At 38.8% G+C, this 22,307-nt stretch overlaps 1 protein-coding gene across 11 annotated transcripts in view; it reads left to right on the forward strand.

Annotated features, from left to right (window-relative positions):
* Positions 1–22,307, forward strand: part of SEMA6D (semaphorin 6D) — a 340,819-nt gene that overhangs the window by 102,734 nt on the left and 215,778 nt on the right. For all 11 annotated transcript variants that reach the window (XM_089538774.1, XM_089538783.1, XM_089538781.1 and 8 more), the window contains one exon: positions 6,876–6,942. The gene's annotated coding sequence lies outside the window, so the exon portion shown is untranslated. The remainder of the gene's footprint in view (positions 1–6,875; positions 6,943–22,307) is intronic.

Genomic DNA, 22,307 nt, shown 5'->3' on the forward strand with positions numbered 1-22,307 from the left:
TGCCTTTCCATAGGATAGTGAAGCCATCTAAGATAATGTGAGCCACACTATGCCATTGCAGTTATGAAACCATGAGATGTTTATCCCTATAGGTTTTCCCTTTATATTCTCTTTCTCTATCCTTACATCCATCCAATTTTCTAGTCTATCTGTTTTCCTTATAAATTCTTCCTCGAAACATTTGTAATATTCGGCTGTGAATCCGTCGGGTCCAGGAGTTTTGTTAATTTTCAAGTTATTTATAGCCCACGAGATTTCATCTTTCATAATTCTGGAATTTCATTTTATCTGATCTTCTTCTGAAATAGTCAGTATATTAACATCATCCAAAAAATTAGAGATTCCCTTAGTATGTGTATCTTTCGGGTTTTTTTTTCCCTTGTATAATACTGTACAGAATTTTGTAATGAGACTTTTAATTTCTTCCTATTTTTGTGAATATTTTCTCTTCCTCTCTAATTTCTTGAATCAACATTTTCTCAGTTTCCTTTCTCAGTCTATAAGACAGCCATTTTCATGTTTTATTAGCTGATTCGAATTGTTTCTGTGTCATATATGTCATTTTCCTTTCACTTCTTTGGTCAGTTTCAAATCAAGTTGTTTTTGAAGAAGTTTAAGTTCCAGCTGTAATTTTTCTTTTCTTGGATTTTTAACCCACTCCTCCTCCTTTCCTCTTATTTCTTTTGTTGATTTTTATACTTCTTCTTGTTTATTTCAGCACTTCTTTGTAGAAATTCTCCCCATATAAGCGCTTTCCCTGCATCCCATGTTGTTCTTTGCTATGTCCCGGGTCTAATGTTTTCTACAAAATATTGTTCCAATGCTGTCTTAATTTTTAACATATTGTGATGTTTGTATAACTGGAGAGATCAAGAAGTATAAGCAGGAGCAATGGATGCAAGCTCCAAGAAAAGAGATTTCACCTCAACATTAGGAGGAACTTCCTGACAGTAAGGGCTGTTCGACAGTAGAATACACTCCCTCAGAGAATGGTGGAGTCTCCTTCTTTGGAGCTCTTTAAGCATTGTCTGGATGGCTATCTGTCGGGGATGCTTTGATTCAGATTTCCTGCATGGCAGGGGATTGGACTGGATGGCCCTTGTGGTCTCTTCCAACTTTACAATTCTATGATTCTCCTTTTGCTTATTTCCATTCTAATGGAGATCATTCACATGGATAGCCAAAGCCATTTCAGTCCCCCAAGCGGGCCTAAAACCAGATCAATGACTTCCGATCAGTGGTTCCTAACCTTGCATTCACTGATGACTTTCAGTATCTTTGAGTGCTGGCCAAAAGCTGGGGCTTTGGCAGGGTTGAAACTTGATTCTGAGGGGCCAAATTTGGGAACCACTGGTTTCAATATTCATTTCATTCAGGAAATGTCACTACTGCCTGAACACTTTATTTATTATTTACTTCTTGGCATCCAAATCGATCTTACAATCATCAGAACTGGTGTATTAACTACTAAGCCATTGCATCCCAGTTATATGACAGCATACTTTGAATAAAATGGTGTAGTGGGTTGCCAGATCCTGTAGATATTTACATGTATATGCCATCTTGAGAGTGGCAGAGCACTGTTCAAAGCACTTCAGGCTGCTATGTTTTACAGCATTAAAAGCAATCCAGTGTTAAGCATAATTCATTGTATGCCCCCTCTGCCTCCACCCTCACACATAAAAATTTTAAATTGCAGAATTCCCTCACCCTGTTCTACTCTTGTCATATCAGATTTTGAGAGCATAGTTATAATATCGCTTTCATTTCTTTTAGGTAGCTACATCAACAGCAATTTCTTTCAGTCTGCATTCCCTGAGTTGTAGGGGAACATATCAAACAAGCGTTTGTGAATTCAGAGCAGGGAAGCATCCTGTAAAGATTACTTTGAATATTTGATTCAAAGAGTTAGAAAACTCAGTGAGCATCTACTTCCCTCTCTACCTTTTCTTGTGCTTCCCGTTCTCCAAAGTTCAGCAAAAGCAAAATGTTATTTGGGAGAAGCGAGAAATATGACCAGGGGTGGCAGTGGAATGTCTTCCAACATTTCCCAAATAAAAAACAGGGCATATATGACCAAAGAACATCAGATTGTGGTCAAGGTGGCAAGGACTATTAATGAGAAAGAATACCCAAACTAGGAGAGGCTGCAGCAGTTTTCCTGATTTTCCTGAGCCTCTTGGGAAGGCCAGGATTCTGCCCCTTCCTCTCTCCTTTGCCGAATTAATGGAGTGCAAACTACATTTGCAGTTTGAACAGGTTTGAAGCAATGGATGTATGCTGATGACATTGGAGAAAAAGTCCATGAAAGAAAAACTAGGACATTTTAAAATCAGCTGAAAAAGTGAGAAGGTGAAAGATTAATAAAATTGGGAAAGTTGGAGGGTATAGAGTCTCTAAGGAGTCCAGGTGGTGCAGTGGTTAAATGCCTGTACTGCAGCCCCTCACTCAAAACCATAGGGTTGTGAGTTCAAGACCAGCAAAAGGGCTCAAGCTTGACTCAGACTTGCATCCTTCTGAGGTGTGCTAAAATGAGTACCAGATTGTTGCGGGCAAATTAGCTTACAGTTTTAAACCACTTAGACACTGCTTAGGTGGTATGAAGCGGTATATAAATGAAACTTGTTTGTTTGTTTGTTCTGCCACCATCCACCCGGGACAGACAAACCTGCTTTATGCTGAATTAGATCATGAGTCCCTTCTGGCTCCATATTGTCACCAGTGGCAGTGCCTCTCTAGGATTTCAGGCAGAGTTTTTCTTCCAGCTGTACCTCCAGATTCTGAGCAATGAGCCTAGGATTTTTGCCTAGTAGGAAACATATATTTGTTCCTTTAAATGTATCAACTTAGGTGTTTTACCTACATTAGAAGTATACATTGGGGATGGACACACATTCTTTCACTTTTCCCAAGCTTTTTCTAGACAGTTATTTCCCCTCACTTCCACTGCATGGGCTCTATTCTATTTTTTCCGGTGCTATAGCTCCCAACCAATTAGGGATCACAGCATGGTATTATGTACTGCTTCGTAGGCAGTCACAGTTGGCTATATGGCGATGTCACCGGGGGCAAGCCAACAGAGAGAAATACTTCTTTAAACCACTCTTCCCTCACTGCAAATGAAGACAACCCATTTCTCATGTGAGCTCTGAAAGAAAAACACTGTTGCGGTTGTTCCTTTCTGAAGTGGCTCTAGATCTTTGTAGGGAGGAAAGTCAGTAACTTTGGGCTTAACTTAATATTGCTTTGGATTTGTTGTGGATGATATCAAACCTCAGGCTAAAGCAGTTGAAAAATAGTTTTAATACATTAAAAATATATTTGTTAAAAGAATAATGTGACTCATACTGCATTTTAAATCAGTGTCCCAGGTATTTGATGAAATTTGTCCAGGGCTGCATAGATTAATTTCCTAGTATTTTTTTTTTTTTTTTTTTTTGTTAATGAATAAATGAATGAATGAATAAAATAGCCACATTTTGAGCAATGGGTCATGGAAATGTATGATGCAAAATATAGCAATCCTTCATGTAAAAGTTAATTACTGCTTGCTCTCAGTTTTATTGTAGCTTCTTTTGCCTGATAGAGGTTTTCTTTTCAACTCCCCCCTTTTTTCTGCCTTGTGTGGTTCATATGCAACATATGGTTGCATTCCCCACTCCCACTGAAATTTCCCTCCCCTCTTTTTGGCAAAAATCCCATGGATTTTAAATTGTTTGGGATTGTACCTTAAACCCTTTTGTGGTTCTCCTCCCCTATGGCATCATGGCTTTCTTGCTTGGGATGAAACCCACTGGCAGGCTTCCTTGACTGAATGGGAGCCACACAAGAGCACAGCAGTTTTCCTAAATGGTTCCCATTCATTTCAACAGCACATGCTTAACAGAATACCTTGGTGGTTTATTTGTGCTTGTCGCTTTTATTTTTTATTTTTTTCTGTTTCTATAAAATCAGGGAGAATGAGAGGATTACTTCTGTTCCTTTGGTTCATTTTGCCTTGCATTCCAGTCAGATATGCTAATAGTGAACTTGATTCTCCAAATGCCAAAATGGCACCAACCATGTACGCTTAAAGGTACTCCAGATGTTGACAAATTGGAGCGTGTCCAAAGGAGAGCCACCAAAATGGTTAAGGGCCTGGAAACCATGCCTTATGATGAAAGACTTAGGAAGCTGGGTATGTTTAGCCTGGAAAAGAGAAGGTTAAGAGGTGATATGATAGCTCTGTTTAAATACTTGAAGGGATGTCACATTGAGGATGGAGCAAGCTTGTTTTCTTCTGCTCCAGAGACTGGAACATGGAGAAATGGATGCAAGCTAAAGGAAAAGAGATTCCACCTTAACATTAAGAGGAACTTCCTGACAGGCTCTCCTAATGAAACCCAGATCTCTTTGAAAATAATTACAAAACCTTGTGGAAAAAGATACAAAAAGATTTAGAAATTTGGTTTATGAGTTTATTAGGAAGAATTGCAGTGGTGAAGATGGCAGTGCTACCAAAGATAAATGTCCTTTTCCAGAACCTCTCAATAATAGCAAATGAAGAAACCATTTTTTCTAATGGCAGAGAGATTTGAAGAACTTTGTCTGGGCTGGACATAAACCCAGAATTAGATGGAAGACGCTTACCGATTAAAAAAAAAAAGGGTGGATGTTACTTGCCAGACCTGAGAATGTACTATTATGCCAGTGCATTAAAGTGGATAGCAGATTGGGTGACATTGTAAAATGAAAGATTGTTGACTATAAAAGGATTCAGTAAGCATTATGGCTGGCATGCATATCTCTGGTATGACAAGGCAAGAATCTGCAAAGACTTTGAAAACCACTTAGAAGAGAAAATCTCTTGTAAGAATTTGGATAAAGCAGAAGAAAAAAATCTACAAGAAGACTCCAACTTGGATCTCAGCCCAAGAAGTGTTCCAAGAAAGATGGACACAATATAAAAATGGATTAGATATGAAGATATCATAATGAAAGATCAACAAAACAGATATAATATAAAGCCAATTGAGGACTTCAGAAATATAGATTACAAATTATACTGGTTCCCCTATCTACAATTTAAAGAGAGATTTAAGATGGATTTAAAACTAGAAGGATTTGAAGAGCAGAGGATTGAGTTAGATAACTTAATATTCAGTAAAGAAGGGGGAAATGTCAAAAATATATAAATTATTATTGTAAAAGAAAGTTGAGCAAGATCAAATTCAAAACACGATACAATGGGATAAGGTTATAGGAAAAAACATAAATTTAGAAGACTGGCAACAAGCAAGAAAAAAACACAATGTTCACTAGCTTGCAAGAATTAAAAGAGAACTTTCTTAAAATGAATCAAAATGGTACCTTACCCCCCATAAATTAGCAAAATATATAAGACAAAACAAGACAAGTGTTAGAAATGTCAGTGGACTCAAGGTTCACTGATACACTTGTAGTGGAAATGCCCCGATAACTAATAATAACGAAGATTTTAAAACTAAATTATCACATGAAACCTGAGATATACTTGTTAAATGTGACAAGTAAATTAAGAAGACAAGATGAAAATGTACATTGGAGAACACTATTATGTATGATAACCTCTGCAAGAATCATGTTAGCGAAAAAAGGAAGACAAGAGAAATTCCATCAATCGATGAATGGTCATTGAAATTGATATATTTATCTGAAATGGACAAACTAACAGCTAGACTGAATAAAAAAACATGAATATAGTACATAGGAGTTGGGCTCTTATATTGGAATTTTGTACTTAAAAAAGGAAGTTAAATTAAACAAGTTTATCAGTAAGCTTCTCAATAGAAATGCTATCTGAGACTAAACTGGAAATAAATAATCAGACAAAAAGTATCTAATGAGCTGTACAAATGTTTATAATGTCAGAGGTATATGGGAAGTTAAAATATGAGAAGAATGAATGAAATGTAATATAAATAATCAAATTTGGTAAAGTAGAAGTATAAGAATGTTGGAAGATGTATGTATGGAAAGGAGAAAGGAAGTTAAAGAAGCTCAGAATAAGTGATAGAAGGTTAGAAATGAATGGAAAAAGAGGTTTGTAAGAGGAGATTGTACAAGAAGGAAAAGAAATGAAAGAGAAGTGGCAGAAGAAAAAGAGTGAAATTGGAGATCGAGGGATAAAAAGGAATGGATTATAAACCTGAAAGTAAAAGGAAGAGAAGATAAAACAGGATAAAAGAAAAAAACATTATATTGTTTTTGTCATAATAAGACTTAATGGAAGAATGTAATTGAATAAGAAATGTGCGGATTTGTGCGGATGATGTTAGTTTGTTGTTTTAATAAATAAAATTGGAATTATAAAAAAATGAAGTGCTTTTCTTGATCTAAAAAAAATAAGCAAACTGCAAAATGTCAGGTCTTTAGCTTTCATTGTTCTGATGCTGTTAGAAGGATTCTCAACCGAGAAGTACGAGGAACTGAATTTTCTCCGAATTTGGAGTCTTCTTGGGGGTTATAAAGCACTGGTACTTTTTTCTGCATGGTTCATTAATCTCCAATTGGCCATTGGGTTCCCCTCTCTCCCCACATTGACCTTGTATGTATTTTTAATGCTGTTTATTAAAATTAACCATACTGTGCTCTGTTGTTCCTTGTTGGTTGCTGGTTGTGATTACAGTCATGAAAGTATAATGGCTTTATTCAAAATGCAGTTGGTGAAATCAGTAGGTTGGTTCCATAGGTGATGAGATGAACCCAACAGGTGTTTCATTCCTAGTTTTACAACGTCATAATTAAGCGTCCTCTTGCCACCAATAGATCAGGCTTCTTATGAGCCTCTAGTATACTGACATTTTAAAATAATCGCTCTGCTCATTAATATTCTCCTTTTTTACTCTGTTTGGCAGGATCATCTACCTGAGCTGAGGCCAGACTGTATGGGGACTGTCAGCACCAACCATTGAAGGATCATTGGTAAGACTTAGAGATATGCTTGCCAGATGTCACTCTGTGTTTTCAGCGGAGATGGGAAAGGAAAGACATGTGGAAGAAGAAACATTTCTTCTTGACAGATGGAGACAGTATGCCTCATTGCAGGACTCAGCCATTGTTAGCTCCCTAAGGTGTGAGCTCCAAAAATTAAAATGCAGAGATCTATTTCCTTGCTTAGAAGAAAAGAGTTCCAGTTTACAGGACTGTATTTTGCATTGGGGGTTAGCACAATGAAGATTGAAAACTGCTGGTAGGTTTTAGAATGATTTGTAATAATCAGCCTGGGTATCTGATCTAAAATGTTTAACAACCGCAGTAGCAAAAAGCTTCCTCCCACTTCCTGGGGTTCGTCTGCCAAAATGAAGAAAGCTTTGTAGGAGTAGATTTGCATGAAGAAGGGTTGTTAGCTTAGTTAGCTAAATGTATTGCTCAATGAATGGAGCAAGTAACTAGTTCCAGCCCTATATTACAATTTTGCATTTTGTTCCATCCATACTTCTGCTCTGAAACTCATGGTTGCCTAACCAAGACTATTCCAGGTCCTGAGATTTCAGGACCAAACCCTGGGATCTAGCAATGTTTCCTGTGGTGTTACATGGTACAGGTCTGGTAATTAAGCATGATGCCTTAAACATCAACCACAGTTGCAAACAATATGCCATTCAGATCAAAAGCACCTAAAATAATGAATGTGGAAAATTTTTCACTTTTTAACGGCAGTTCATTCATTTTGGGAATCTGCCTCTTTGTCCTGAGGAGTGGTGAAAGGGGGGCAGGCCCTGAGATTTAGGGACCCCGATTAAGGCCACTGTTTTGCATGTGGCTCCCCTTGATGTCAGTAGTTCTCTTGACATAATAAACCATGCAGCAGTTTCCCAGATAATCTGCAACAGTGCACAAGAAAAGTTCTGCTGGAAATCTTATGTATGAATACTGAAGTCATTTTCCATGTGTAGATCATTATGAAACTAGTACCCTCCATGGACAAGAGAGATGTATCAATGGAAACAATATATATTAACAGTTTACAAAAACTACCATTCAATTAAAAAAAAATGGAGTGTGGAAGGAAGACTGTCCCAGCAGTGCTTACTCACCTTTTGGGCAGCTAAGAAATGTAGACATGTCTCAGTAAGAGGTGGTGTGGCCAGCAAAACAGAACTACTACCTTTACCAATGGCCCAAAAGGACCTTCACCTTTGCTCTCCTTGCTACTTTGCCACATTTTTCAAAGGATCATGGTTCAGTGGACATCTGTTCAGATAATACTTTGTGGGGGTCACATCACTGCTATTTTCAAAGGCCTTCAGAACAGCAGAGACAATCATTTCTCATTATTGTTGCCGAGCTTTCAAAAGGCATTCTTTCTTCACTAGCTGTGGATGGGTGAACACAGCTATATATATGCACACACACTGTTCCTCCTGGGTAAATGACTTTATTTGTCCATCCATTCACACTTTATTTCTGCCTTTATGTGGGGTTTTGAATTCATGCTTTAATATGTTTTCCTGACACAAGAAAGGATTTCAATGTGTGTTTGATGAATGTCCATATTAAATTGGATCCCCCTTTTTAATTAAGTTCATCTAAATTTAATTTTGCAATTTTCCTTTGGTAAACCCACCTGACTCCAGCTGCTGAATGTGCTTTTCCTACCACTGTTCACACATAATTGTACCTGTGAAAGATTTATGACTTAGGTAGACAATTCTAAACCACTTGGAGCATGTTCAACATATGCTTCATGGATGACTAGTAACTTGAACAATTAATATTAGGGAATAGAAGTCAACTTCCAGGAATTTCAAGAACTAACTCATATTAGTAACTTTCCATTGTAAGTGAACAATCCATTTTTAAAAAAAGAAATCTTATTTTTATCAAGTGCAGAGAAGGGTGGAAATCCTGTAGTGATATCAGACATATTACTGTGACTAATATTTTGGTCTCAGATTGCAATAAAAGATGCAAGCCTAGAAAGCTGCTTTAAAAGTAGTTGGTTTTAGTTTGTCATTCCAATCCCAAAGTACTGTAGTTATTGTCATTATAGTTGGTCCTCCCTGACCATGGATTTTTTTATCTATGGATTCAACTATCCACAGCTTGAAAATATTCCAAAAATATATAAATTCCAAAAACCAAACCTTGATGTTGCTATTTTATATAAGGAACACAATTTTATTATGCCATTGTAAAAAAGGGGAATTGAGCATCCACAGATTTTGGCATACACAGGTGGTCCTGGAACCAAACCCCAGTGACTACCAAGGACCCACTGTATAGTCTTGTAGAGGCAATTCTTTCCTTTCCTATTTCTCAGCCTTAACTAAAATAAAGATTTTGGGGATGCACAGACAGGCCATTAAGGCTGGCCTGGGGGCTGTCCATACGTCACATGCCCCAACTCTGCTCCCAGGCTGATGTGATGCTGTGTACCACACCACAGCAATCCTCTGGCACTGCGTCTACATGAGGCAGCACCAGAGGAGTGTCACAAAGCCATGGGGCTGTGGCTATGGTACCCTTTCCGTGGCGCAGAAAGGAGCCGCCACATAAAGTCGAGGTTGGGACCACAGCATATGGTTGCCGCAGCCCCGATCTGGATCTAAAAGGGGCGGCCTGTACAGCCCCTAAGTTACTAATGTAAAAGAACACAGCATGAACAGGTGTGTAATCCATATCTTGCTTCATCATATAGAAAGGTCTTCCAGCTATAATCATTGCATTAAAAAAGGAATCCAGTTTCCCTCAGCGAGTCAGAATTATAAGCTAAATTCATTATGCCTTTATTATTGGAAAAATAAACTGACCGCAAATAATTAATTTATTACTATGTAAAATGCTTAGATTTACATTCCATTGTAACACATTCTAGGGCCTTCATCAACAGGTAGTAGTATCCTTTGGCATCTGCTAATATCATTGTCATAGAGCCCTTTGCTTTGGTACTTCAGTGAAAACTAGTTCTGCCTTTTCTCCATCCCCTGCTAGCAATTCGCCTTCTTCTCCGCGCAGTGGCCTTGCCATTTCCTTCTTCTTCCTTTTGCTATGGACATACCTCTAACAGCCTTTTTTATTGTTCTTAGCCTCTCTAGCAAGCCTGAGCTCATTCTACACTTTAGTTTTTGTTTACTTTCCTCCTACACATGCTAGTTATTTGTTTGAATTCCTCTTTGGTGGCTTGTGCCTCCAATATCTCCTTTTTGAGAAACGTCCATATATCCTGAACTCCCTTCTCTTTTAGTATTCATGGCCACACAATCACACTCAGTATTTCCCTAAGTTTACTGAAAGTACAGCTTTCCTAAAGTCTAGAATACATGTCTAGAAGGCACAATTTCAAACTGTTCCAATGAGGAGGGAAAACGGGAGGTGTCTCATGAAACCAGGATGGATGACTAAAGAATTTTCAACTGAGCTAAGTTTTAAAAAGGACGTGTATTAGAAATGGAAAAAGGCACAAATCACCAAAGAGGAATTCAAACAAATAGCATGTGAAGGAGGAAAGTAAGAAAAGCTAAAGTACAGAATGAGCTCAGGCTTGCTAGAGATGCTAAGACCAATAAAAAGGGTTTTTGAGGGTATGTCCATAGCATGGGGTATGTCTGAATGGTTGGCTTCCCCTTTCCACTGTATAACAAGCTCCAAGAGAATGTGATGACTCCTACCTAAGGATCCTGCCACTTCCAATCCTTTAAGTAAAATGAATATTGTTAACACCAGTGTGACAAAAGAAACATTAAACCGTCTGTATCCACCCTGAGTCCTTCCAGATGCCTTGGTCTAAAATTCCCATCATCTTTGACAATAGTCCATGCTGGCTAGGTTTTTTGGTAACAACATCTGACAATTGGGCATGCAGTGGGAACTTTTTCCAAAGTGATGTGCAACCATAGTTATGATGAAACTTTGAAATTATTCCTGCTTCATTTCTCTCCAAAATGACCATTAGTAATCCAATACCAACACTTCTCTTTAACGCAGTACAAAACAAGGTTGGTAAGAAAGGCATTTGAACCCCAGGATCCTAGTAGTTAATCGTCCACCCTGACTGCAAAATTGGTTTTGAAAGAACAGTTTTCTGAAACCAAACAATGTGCCTTTCTTGTACTGTATATACAGATAGATATTTTCCTTCTTTTCGGGTTCATTTTTGGCCTCTAAGAAAGCTCTCATTATTTAGTGGTAGGTGAAAGTGTTGTTCTTTCCCAGACTTCTGAATGCCTCTGGATTAAATTAACTGCAGTGCATAAGGCTGAACCAGTCTACACTTATAAAAAGTTTCTACCAAAGAAACTCAAGTACCTCATTTAATCTCCTGTAGAAAAAAAAAGAGTGGGGAGGAAAGTAACAGCTCTCCAGGATAAAACACATCTCGGCTTTAAAGACTTGATGTGGGAGTCTGGATGAGACCTAGAGAAGGAAACACTTGAAAATGACAAAATGACAACAGTTATGTTATTGTGCAGTTTTGAGACAGTAACCATATTTTTTTAAAAGATACTAACTAGAAAAGGGGTATGTTAAACCCCAAAGTCTTAAGAATGACTAATGACTGCCTGCCAGTACAGCTGATCCCCGCTGGGTAATAGGGAATGCCGACCATGTAAATATAAAGGGGGTTATTTAGGAAACCCAGTGAGCTGTAAATTATTGCCTCGGTTGTCACAAAAAGAGGGGGAAATGAGTTGCGGAGAGGAAAGGACGTGTGTTGGGTTCTGAAAAGCTTTGCAAGATTTTTGTGTGATAGAAGGGGGAAAATCTCATGTGTACTTTTCTGTGAAAAGAAATATTTGTTTTGTCAGATTGCAGAGCTGCCAACCCACCTTGATTGCTTTGTAAAATCCATTATGGAAACAAAAGAAGTCTATTTTTATGCCACATGCAATGCAGAAATGAGAAGAAAAATAGTTTGCAAGCCCCTACTTTCCTTATCTTGGTTTTCTAATATTTACCCACTTGCTAAAGTTAACAACTGGAACTCCAGTCCCTAACCAAAAATGAATATGTCCTATTTCATACGTCTTGTGCTGGGAAGCTTTGTGTCTCTGTATTCTGCGAATTTTTGAAAAAATAGATGAGACGGGGCCTTTAGTTTGTTGCTGGTACAAATACCCCATGGTCCAAAGGGAAGGGGGCGCCGCACATTGCAGTGGTGAGATGACCTCTCCTGGCAGTAAGATTACAGGCCATCACTGTCATCTGGGCTTTGCTTTATTAGGTGCTTTTAAGATTGACTGGAGTGAAGTGTGAAGAACTGTATGTTACCCCACCTTTTTCTCAGAATCATGACTGAATTGTGGGTCATATATAAAAATAAATACAGCACGTTTAAAACATACAGAGATTGACATAAAAATAGAATTAAACTATTAGCAACATTAAAAACAATCTAAAATATGGCTTAAGTGTGTATTGTGCAACTATATTGTAACCAATTTGATTTGTAAGCTGCCTTTCTCAGGATGGGGTATAGCATTGTGGTGGATTGTATAATGTATGGGTTCCCTCACCCGAATGTTTTAGCACGTAGCATACCACCATTCAGATGCTAAATCTGTTATCCTCCATGCTTGTAAAACCTATTGTGGAGAGAGTATGTTTCTGAAACTGATTTCTGAAAGATTGTCCCAGATTTGATAAGATATCCTCCAGAGAATCTTGTCCATCATTTCTGATCTTCTCATATCATTCTGTTTTCATCTGGGAGGAGTTATATAAAGCTAAGCTCCTAGCTCCACCCCGTAGTGACTTACAGATGTGACCCAAAAAAGCCCCAACTTTAATTAAACACCCACTCAAAATGGCTGCCCAGAAACTGCTCTCTTCCTCCTCTCTGGCAGGGACTGGTCTCGAAAGCCTCTGGGAGGAGTTATATCAAGCTAGGCTCCTAGGTCCACCTCCACCCCAACTCCTCAGCAACAAACACACTCTCCCAAGTGTTATTTTAAAAAATTGAACACTCACACAAAATGGCCGCCCAAAATGGCCACCAGCACAGGAGGGTGCTAGCAAGCAGCCTTGTTGGACTCCCTTTTGTTGTGTTAATTTCCTCCAACAACCTACCATCTGTACTGACCCTTACCCTCATAGTTGTATTAGTGTATAACTCCTGAATTAGGAGTAACAGCCTCATATCTATGTTAGTCTGGCAAGCTTGCCCCACAGACAATTCCTATTAATAGTATTGAAAGTTGGGGAGAAGTCAATAAATGCAGCAAGCAGTCATTTGGAAGGACTACTAGTGTATTTACAATTTAAATGACGTAACACAAAAATCTGATCTACTGTACTGTGGCCCTTCTTAAACCCTGCCTATTCCTGATGAAGAAAGTCATTCTCCTCCACCCAACTCATCAGCTTCTGAACGAAAAAGTGACTGTAAATCATACAGCTAATATCCAGTAAACCAATTGGCTGATAATTCTGAGTGTTTTGTTTGTCTCCTTTCTTATAAATTGGGAAGATTATACTCTGCTTCCGAGCCTCAGGAAAAATGCCTGTGGAGTTTATATAGGAAAATAATTTTGCTAGCAAGCGGGCCCACCATTCAGAATTGTTCTTATAAACCTCTGGTGGAATCATGTTCTCACCAGGCACTTTGTCTGTTGCCAAGGCACCTATAAGCTTGTTTACTTCTTGTACTGATACTGGGAGCCATTCTGGAATTGCTGATATATCCGTTAACAAAGCCTGATTATTACTGCTTGAACCATTGTAACTAATATCCACATCACTTCCAAAAATATTGCTAAAGTAGGTACACCAGGTATTAACTGAAATGCATGAATCTAATGTGGGATTGAAACCCGTGTCTGATATTGAGATCAGATCCCGGAATGGTCTTTCTTTCCTTTCCAAAGTGACAACCCTAACTCCTTCCAGTGAACAGTCATAAATGTTTTTCTTTCTTTCTTAATAAATCCTGATAAATTAGGCAGCAGGAAAGCCAATGGGCGGCTATCATCAGTTTCTTTGGGAAAAACTGTCTCCTTTTCTGACCCTGTCAGGATACATAGCATCAATGATGGTGGCGATCCCATATGCTAGACTTTGCATGCACCCATTCCAAGCCTGGTTCCTTCGCTCCCTTGATCCTTCCTCTGACCCCACCACAAAACTCTTCACGGTACTGGGTTCAGTTCACCGATCCCTATATTAGTGGTCTAGTGGTCTTCTCCAAGCAACCTTTGCAAGAGTATGCCCTTCTTGTCCCCACAACTTTGCCTCATGCTGACAACAGACATGTCCTTCCAAGGCTGGGGGGCAATCATGGGCTATGGACAACCCAATAATCCGAATCAACATTTTAGAGATGGTAACTGCTATCAAATCTCTCAAAACCTTCAAAGATGTTGTCAGGGACCATCCCATTCTGATTGCCTCAGACAATTCCACAGTGGTTTATTACATAAACAGACAAGGTAGAACAAGATCTCTTCCACTTCTCAGACTTGCTTACTACCTCTGGAGCTGGTACGGAACATCTCTCTCATTAGAAAAACTCTGCCATCCCACGAATGGATGATCCACCGAGAAGTCCTAGACCCCCTATTTCACTACTGGGTATCCCTGGACGTGGACCTCTTTGCCTCTCCACTGAATCTCGCAATTGTGCTAATGGTTTTCACACAACATCGAGATGAAATGTGAATAAAGTGCCATTGTTGCATGAATAACCAGGCAAGAAACAGTAGCAAATTATTCATGGAATTTCCCATGAATGACTTTTTGTTGTTTATTGCCTGGCTCTTGTGTTAATCTCATTTTAAGCTCCACCTTTTCCCCTGTGTGACAAACTCCAATGTGATTTTTAAGTTGTTTTAAGTTACTTCCAAACAGGAAAAAGGTGAAATATAATAATAATAATAATAATAATAATAATAATAATAATAATAATAAGGATGAGGATGGTTGTTGTTGTTTTGGGGCAGAATTTACCCAATAACCACTCCAGAACTTTAAAGAACAAAATCAGCAGGAGGAGCATCTGAAGGCTGTGGAGAGGGCATGCTGCACCAATTGCTCAGAGCTTTCATAAGCCACCATAATTTTAAAAGAAACCCTAATGTTTTAAATCTTATTATGTCCTAATTTCCTCTCTCTGCCAGCCATCTCAGAGGTGGATCTCTTATGATACAGAGAGATGGCATGTACATATTTGAAGTAAATTAAGTAAAATAACTGTCTGAACTAAGCCTCTTGGATAGAAACACACATGCTTTTGTCATTAGACAAAAAGCCTAATGGTTTAAAAATTAGTACCTAACAATATTTAAATACTCTTCCACCCAGTTAATACAAATTATACAGTGAAATGAAATGTAACACAGACAGATCCTTAGCACTCTGCAGCTCATGTTTCTCAGCTTATGAAACCAGATCTGGTTTCAGAGAGGAAAGAAAAATACATTCATAAATATCATTTTGTCATACTGTATGACAATGGAAAGAATTTAAAGTGGGAGGAAATAATCAGAATTCAGCTTAATTGAAGAAAAACACATACTATCCTCTTAAATTAATTCTTTACCATTTTGTTAATGCAGTTTTACTGTTTCTATGAATAAATAAAATTCTTTCAACAGCTGTGTAAGAAGAGAGAATGCTAAAGTGACACACAGACAAAAGAAAAATTGTTAATAAATGGCAGTCAATACCGTAGGAAGAAGAATAGCTGAAATTCTTACTGCAAATAACAGCTAAACCTCTTTTGTATATACGTAAAACTGAATTTCTGCAGCAGGAATGTCAGTACAATGTTTGGACATATATTACTGTATAATAATGTGCAGATAATGTTTTGGTACATGCATGATAGTGAAATGAGGCAAGGCAAGAGAGAACAAGTGGCACACATAACCTCTGATAATTTGAGAGTGGTCTCTTATTTTTAGTTTTTAGCAGCTAGAGACCGTAAGATACAGATTCTTATAGGGTGCACCATTGTAAGGTTCCTTCATTGTAAGGTGGAAGAGACCACAAGAGCCATCCAGTCCAACCTCATTCTGCCATGCAGGAACTCTCAATCAACACATCCCAGACAGATGGCCATCCAGCCTCTGCTTAAAGACCTCCAAGGAGGGAGATTCCACCACTCTCCGAGGGAGTGTGTTCCACTGTCTAACAGCCCTTACTGTCAGGAAGTTCCTCCTAATGTTGAGGTGGAATCTCTTTTCCTGGAGCTTGCATCCATTGTTCCAGATCCTGTTCTCTGGAGCAGCAGAAAAAAAGCTTGCTCTATCCTCAATATGACATCCCTTCAAATATTTAAACAGGGCTATCATATCACCTCTTAACCTTCTCTTCTCCAAGCTAAACATACCCAGTTGACTCCACCTTAAAAGTCTTCTTGACTAGATTTATTCAGAGAGTGTGACTTGCTCAACCCAGTGGGTTTCCATGGCTAAGTGAGGATTCAAACCCTACTCTCCCAGATTCCTGGTCCAACACTCCAATAGCATGGTGGATCTAGTCCCTGATACGGTTAGCTTTTCTATATGAATTCTGTCTTTTGACTTGGTGGAAGGAATGCATAACGAGTGACCATGGCACCTATTACAATCAGTTGTACAGCTGTGTGATCTCGTGTCATTATATTGGTGTATAAAATCTTGACCAGAGCAGAGGCAGTTTCTTCCTTCTCTGTTCCACTCCTGCCCATTAAAACATGTCGCAAACAGGTTTTACCACTGCTTTCCCATCTTAGCAGACATTGGCGTTTTACAGACCGCCCGAAAAGGGCAGTCTGCCGGCGCCATCATTTGAGGGGCGGAGGAGCCCCAGCGACCAAACTGTGTGACTCCTCCGTGCTGTAAAAAAGAAGCTGCAAAATGCAGCTTCTTCTTGCGGCACAGTAAAGACATCACGAGGCGCCAATGGCGCACTCACGACATCATTACTGCGCCACGATGTGTGGACACTAAGCGTCCGCTACATCAAGATTCCGGATTCCTTGTGATTGGGTGGACTATAAATAATAATAATAATAATAATAATAATAATAATAATAATAAATTCTACATTCTCCTTCTGATCTATATGAGATGACCTCTACAGGAAAATTATTGCTTCTGTGGGAAAATGAATGGGAACATACCAGATGGCCCTTGTGCTCTTTTCCAACTATGGTTCTATGAATCTGTTCTATGACTCAAATCTTTCTCCATCCATGTTTAACTAACATGGATTAGATTTCCAAGTTCAATAACAGTTAACATGTTTCAGACTCTGCATATTTTCTATACTGTGTAAATATACAGTAGGTAGGTGGGCATAGCACTGCAGTTTCAATCTTCATATGTATCAGCTTTGTGTCAGTGGTTGAAAACTCAATATGTAGTCAGGCAATTAAAAAAATCTTTAGACAGATTCTGTGGACTATTTACACTGATAAAACTAGAGCAAAGATACTAAAGCAGAGCAAATACAGATTTTAAAATAGCTCTTATTTTAAAAAAGAAAATTTAGAGAAAAGGGAGGGATTGGCTTGAGGCGTGTAGTACTTTACACAATTGTCGTGTGACTAACAGGCTTGGCTAAATTAATATTTGTGAAGATAAAACTGAACTGCCTGGTCACACCTCTGGCCTATCTCTAGAAACACCAATTAAATCTAGAAACACCAATTAAATCTAGATCTAATTTTAACCCAACTGAAAGGAGCTGAAAGTATGAACTAGCATTTGCTCCGCAGAACAGGAGTAAATGTGTGTAAGACAGTGGAGGAGAAATGGAGGGGATATCTTAGGGAAGAGGTCTGTGATATATTGATACTTTTCAGAGAATCAGTTCAAGGTGAATTGATGGATATTGGAAGGTGAAGATGGTGTCAGAACATTATGGGCATTCAGTAGATCAGGGTTATGAAACCCTTGGTCCTCCACATGTCTGGGTCTACCATCTGCCCCTAAGAAATATGGCCAACAAAATGAAATTATAGAAGTTTTAGTCCAAACTGCTTGGTTTGCAGCTTACCTCAATATTTGTTCACAGTGGTTAAATCAGAATTTAGCCATTGCATTTGGTTTGTTCAACCACTGCATCAGCCTCACAGAATTGCCTTGCCAGTAGTAAAGGGGAAAGACTCATCTGACACCTGGTCAAGCAGCTGAGGGACAGTCAAATCCTTCTGTAGGACAAACCAGACCATCCAGGCCCCAGGGGAGGCAAAAGTGCTGGGTCAAATCCTCCTTCAGACACAATTGGGTCATTCCCACTACAATTTAAAGCAAATTGCAAATCGGGTTATATGACCTTCCTTATTTGATTGAATTCTGATAAAGCAGGACAAAAGGGGGGAAATGGGTTTTTCTGATAACACATTTTTGGCGATTCTTTTTGGAAGAATCGATTCTAACGCATATCCAATAAGTGGGAATGCCAGATCAGAATCGATTTATTCTGTGGAGAGGGACAATGCTGCCTTTTTGGTTTTTTGCTTTTTAAAAAAAAAAAATAAAACTAATCGAAAAATCAATAGATTGACTATACTTTGACTGAAAGCCACCTGCTGCTCCCCCTTTCCTCACCATTCCCTGCCATCCCCCTCCACCCTCCTGGCTCTTTCCACTGCCCTCAACCCACTTTGGGAATCACTGGTCTAGGACAAGGGTGAGGAACCTGTGACCTTTCAAAGGTTAGATTGCAGCACTAGTCAGTCCCAGTCAGCATGACCAGTGCTGAGGGATTTATAGTGGTTCATTTCAACAGCATCTGGAAAAGTATCTGTTCCCAATGGTGAACTGGGATATGGTTAGGGATTTGGGAGTACACTTAACCAATTTTGGGGCTTCATTTAACAAAATTGACATTATAGGCCACCATATGTGTTGTATGTACCATTAAACCCCCCTTCCTTGTTTCAACCTCATAACTGTTGTTACTTTCCTCTGGCTGTATTTTTCCACATGCATGTATAGCTCTTGCTGAAACACTTTAACGACCTTTAGTTTGTCAATCCTGACTTTAAAATTGCAGCTTTTGTTCATCTTCTAGACTCTTTACATTTTGAAAGGTCTTTGATAATGGCTTATGAAGACTAAGGTCAACGTGAGGGGGGGATATTTTTCAAGATGACTAGAGGCAAATGAGGAAGAGTGGTGTATTTTGGCTCTGCTCATATTCTTGAGAAAATTGGGTTACCTTGGTAATGGAAATCTAATTTTTCTCTGATTAATTCAATATGTATGATTAGAATAAGGTCAGGCAGAGGGGCAAAGTGTCTTGACCTCTGTCTAAAATGAAATTTTGGAACACATAGGAAAGACTGGGAAATAAAATCATTTCATTGTCTGGGCTGAAGATAACAAAATTATAATACTGTTAATGTACAAATGTGGAACTCCTCTTTTCTCTCTCTCTCCCCCCCCCCCCATTTTTTAAAAAAACATTGTGTATTGTAGTTTAACTTTTGGACTATATTGAATCACTCTGTCGTATAACGTCTAAGCAAACTACATAAAAAATTTGATCTTGACTTTTAAAAATAACCAGGAAATGTTCAGTGTTTATTTTTATATATGTTTAACTGTCAAATTGTAACAGCAAAGAGCATACTTTAGATAGATGTAAACATAAATAAGAAAATAAATGTTCAGTGTTCCATGCACTTGTTTCCTTAAGAACCTGCAGAATCAAAGTGGAAAAAGCATTAGTCCACAGCCCATAGGTTTCCCCCGGGGCTGTTTTTGTGATCCCCATGGTCCCCTAGATATCAAAAATATTTTTGAAATTTCTGCCCCAAACTACGCCAAAATGCATGCAGACATTTTGGTCACATTTAAATCCTCTGGGCCATTTTAGACCCAGGAAGGCCTTTTTAAAAGTGAAATGACCTGTTCTGACTTCCTTTTGTTATAAAACACTTTTAAGTAGACTAAGGTGGCCCGAGGAAGCTGAAACATGATGAAATACTCCCAGATCCCTGGTCCAAAACACACTGCAGAAATAATCCCGTTTGAGACTACTTTAAAGAATCCTGGAAATTGTAGTTATTGTGACATCAGAGCTCTCTGACAGAGAAGTCTAAACGTCTCACAAAATTACAGTTCCCAGAATTCCCTAGCATTGAGTCAAGGCAGTTAAAGCAATCTCAAATTGGATTATGTCTGCAGTGTGGTTTGGATCACTGGAGGGTATTTGGGCAGGGAGCCCCTTCATGATTTCCTGGGATGTTAATGAAGCCCCTTAACCTTCAACCTACCCCTGCTGTAGAGCATACATGGCCCCATTCCCAATTACAGATAAATTGGTGTGCAATCCAGATCAATGGATCAATTCGACAGTGGAGCGTGGTTCCCACTACATTTGCCCCGATCACATTTTATCCCTCCCAAATAATCCACTTGTGGTTCCCATTCACAAATGAATCGATTCAAAATGATTCGGTTCCAGCCGGCTGAAGGGGAAATTTGAATTGATTCTGATCTGCATGTGGTTCACACTTGCACAGATTCAATTTATCAAAAAAGAAGTGGAAAAAATCAGTGTCAAAAAGATGCAGGTTAAATGCGTCTAGCACATGGCCCCCCTTGCAGAATTGCCTCAGAGATTTGGATTAAGTGGGAACCAGGGTCATTTGAACCAGTTCATGATCCGGTTTAAAAATTAGTGGGAATGAGGCCCATGTCTCTTACATTACAGAAGATGGTCGAGTCTTTGAATGACTGTCAGAATTCTTTCCTCTTTGTGAAGGGTTGTCCAATCCAAGTCTGATTTAAACATGAAGAATCATAAGAGGCCCTGAGAACAAGGGTTTTAATGTTTTCTAATTATGGTCAGCGGCTGGACATGGACCAGGTCCCCTGTTCATATTCCTCTCCACCATGGATTGTGTTTCTGGTTGAAATAATAATTTCTGAATTTGCACATGTTTATTAGCATGTTTATTTTACATGTTTATTAGTTTATTATTAGCCAGTTTTGTGTCTTCTTTTGTTGTTATTTTTTGTAATCGCTGTTTGCTGTGTTTTTGGAAGTACATAAATGGTCATCCTGGTCTGGTGTCTCCTTCAGAATTTCTCTTTCAGCTTACCTTTCCACACCTTAATCTTGGCGGCTGCTGTTCGTTCCTTTGTCCTGAAATAATTACATGGGTTTCCCACCCATTCAGAAAACACTAAGCGAATGTACCCTTGAAACTAAGTGGCCAGTCAGGTTGGATGCATGATATCATGCATGAAGGCAAATGAGAGCACCTGACTATGAAAAGCTGATGGTTTTTGCAAGTTAAAGGATTTAACTTGCCTATTACAGGAAAGGCTTTCAGCTCCTGGCAGAGATGATACTGAGAAAGAATGAGAGATGTTCTGGCTCATTTTTAATGATCACATTTCCAAAAAGATGGTTAGATTGCCCTGTATATGTGCCATTGACATGAATGGGTTTGGGGTAGCAACGGCACATAAGGTATTGGTGCATTTGTATTTAGGGTGACCTCTAACTTTTCATCATCATTAAAACCTCAGAATACCGTATGGATTGAAAATGAATCTGTGGACCAGAAAGCCTACTTTTCAACCGTGCTTGAATTTCTTACATTTTATTTATTTGAGGGGCCAGAATTTATCATGCCAAGTGTTGCTATTAAATAATTTTTATTCCAGGTCTATTTTCCCCTGTTCCATATCAGTACGTACATTCAGAGCCTAGCTTTTAAGTGGAGCTAATCACTGAACTTGGAAACCAGAAACACCTGCAGGTCTACTTGACTTAAGCCCACTGCTGAGCAGTCTTCAACCAATTTCAGTAATTATTACCCTGTTTCCAAGGTATCACAGTTTAAGCATAAAATCTGGCTCACCATACCATCTCTATTCATATATAAGCCTTGTAGTACAGATTAGGAGGGGAAGCAAATAATTAAGATGGTCAAAGCTATACATTCTGCCAGCAGCTGTCTTGTGTTGCATTAAAATTGAGCCCTTTGAAGTCAGCTTTCAACAATTACATCTGAGTACTTGTTTGGGAAGTTTTAAGGAATAAAGCAGAACTTTCTGAGCTGCCATTGTGCATCTTCCCCCTGGTTTTCCCCCTCAGTAAGTATTATTTATCATGTCTAATGACAGATTGATTTAAATTAGTTCTGGCTGGGGAAACAGACTTTCCTTGACAAGAAATAATTCAAGAAGCATGGGGGGAAATGGTGCCACTTATTCATTTTTCTCCCTTTGTTCCACAAAACGCAAGATTAAGATAAAGTGGGTGATTAAAACAACAACAACTAAAGTATGGTGGCATTTAGAAGTTTAAACAGAAAGCTAGTTCTCTGTGTTCATGGAATATGGCAACTTTCTGAAGGCACTGTTCTTTTCAAAGTGAAGATGTGACCATGGTGTCAGCCA

Source organism: Sceloporus occidentalis, unplaced genomic scaffold (assembly GCF_023333645.1).
Source record: "Sceloporus occidentalis isolate IW3139 unplaced genomic scaffold, rSceOcc1.0.p SCAF_9, whole genome shotgun sequence".
Classification (NCBI taxonomy): domain Eukaryota; kingdom Metazoa; phylum Chordata; class Lepidosauria; order Squamata; family Phrynosomatidae; genus Sceloporus; species Sceloporus occidentalis.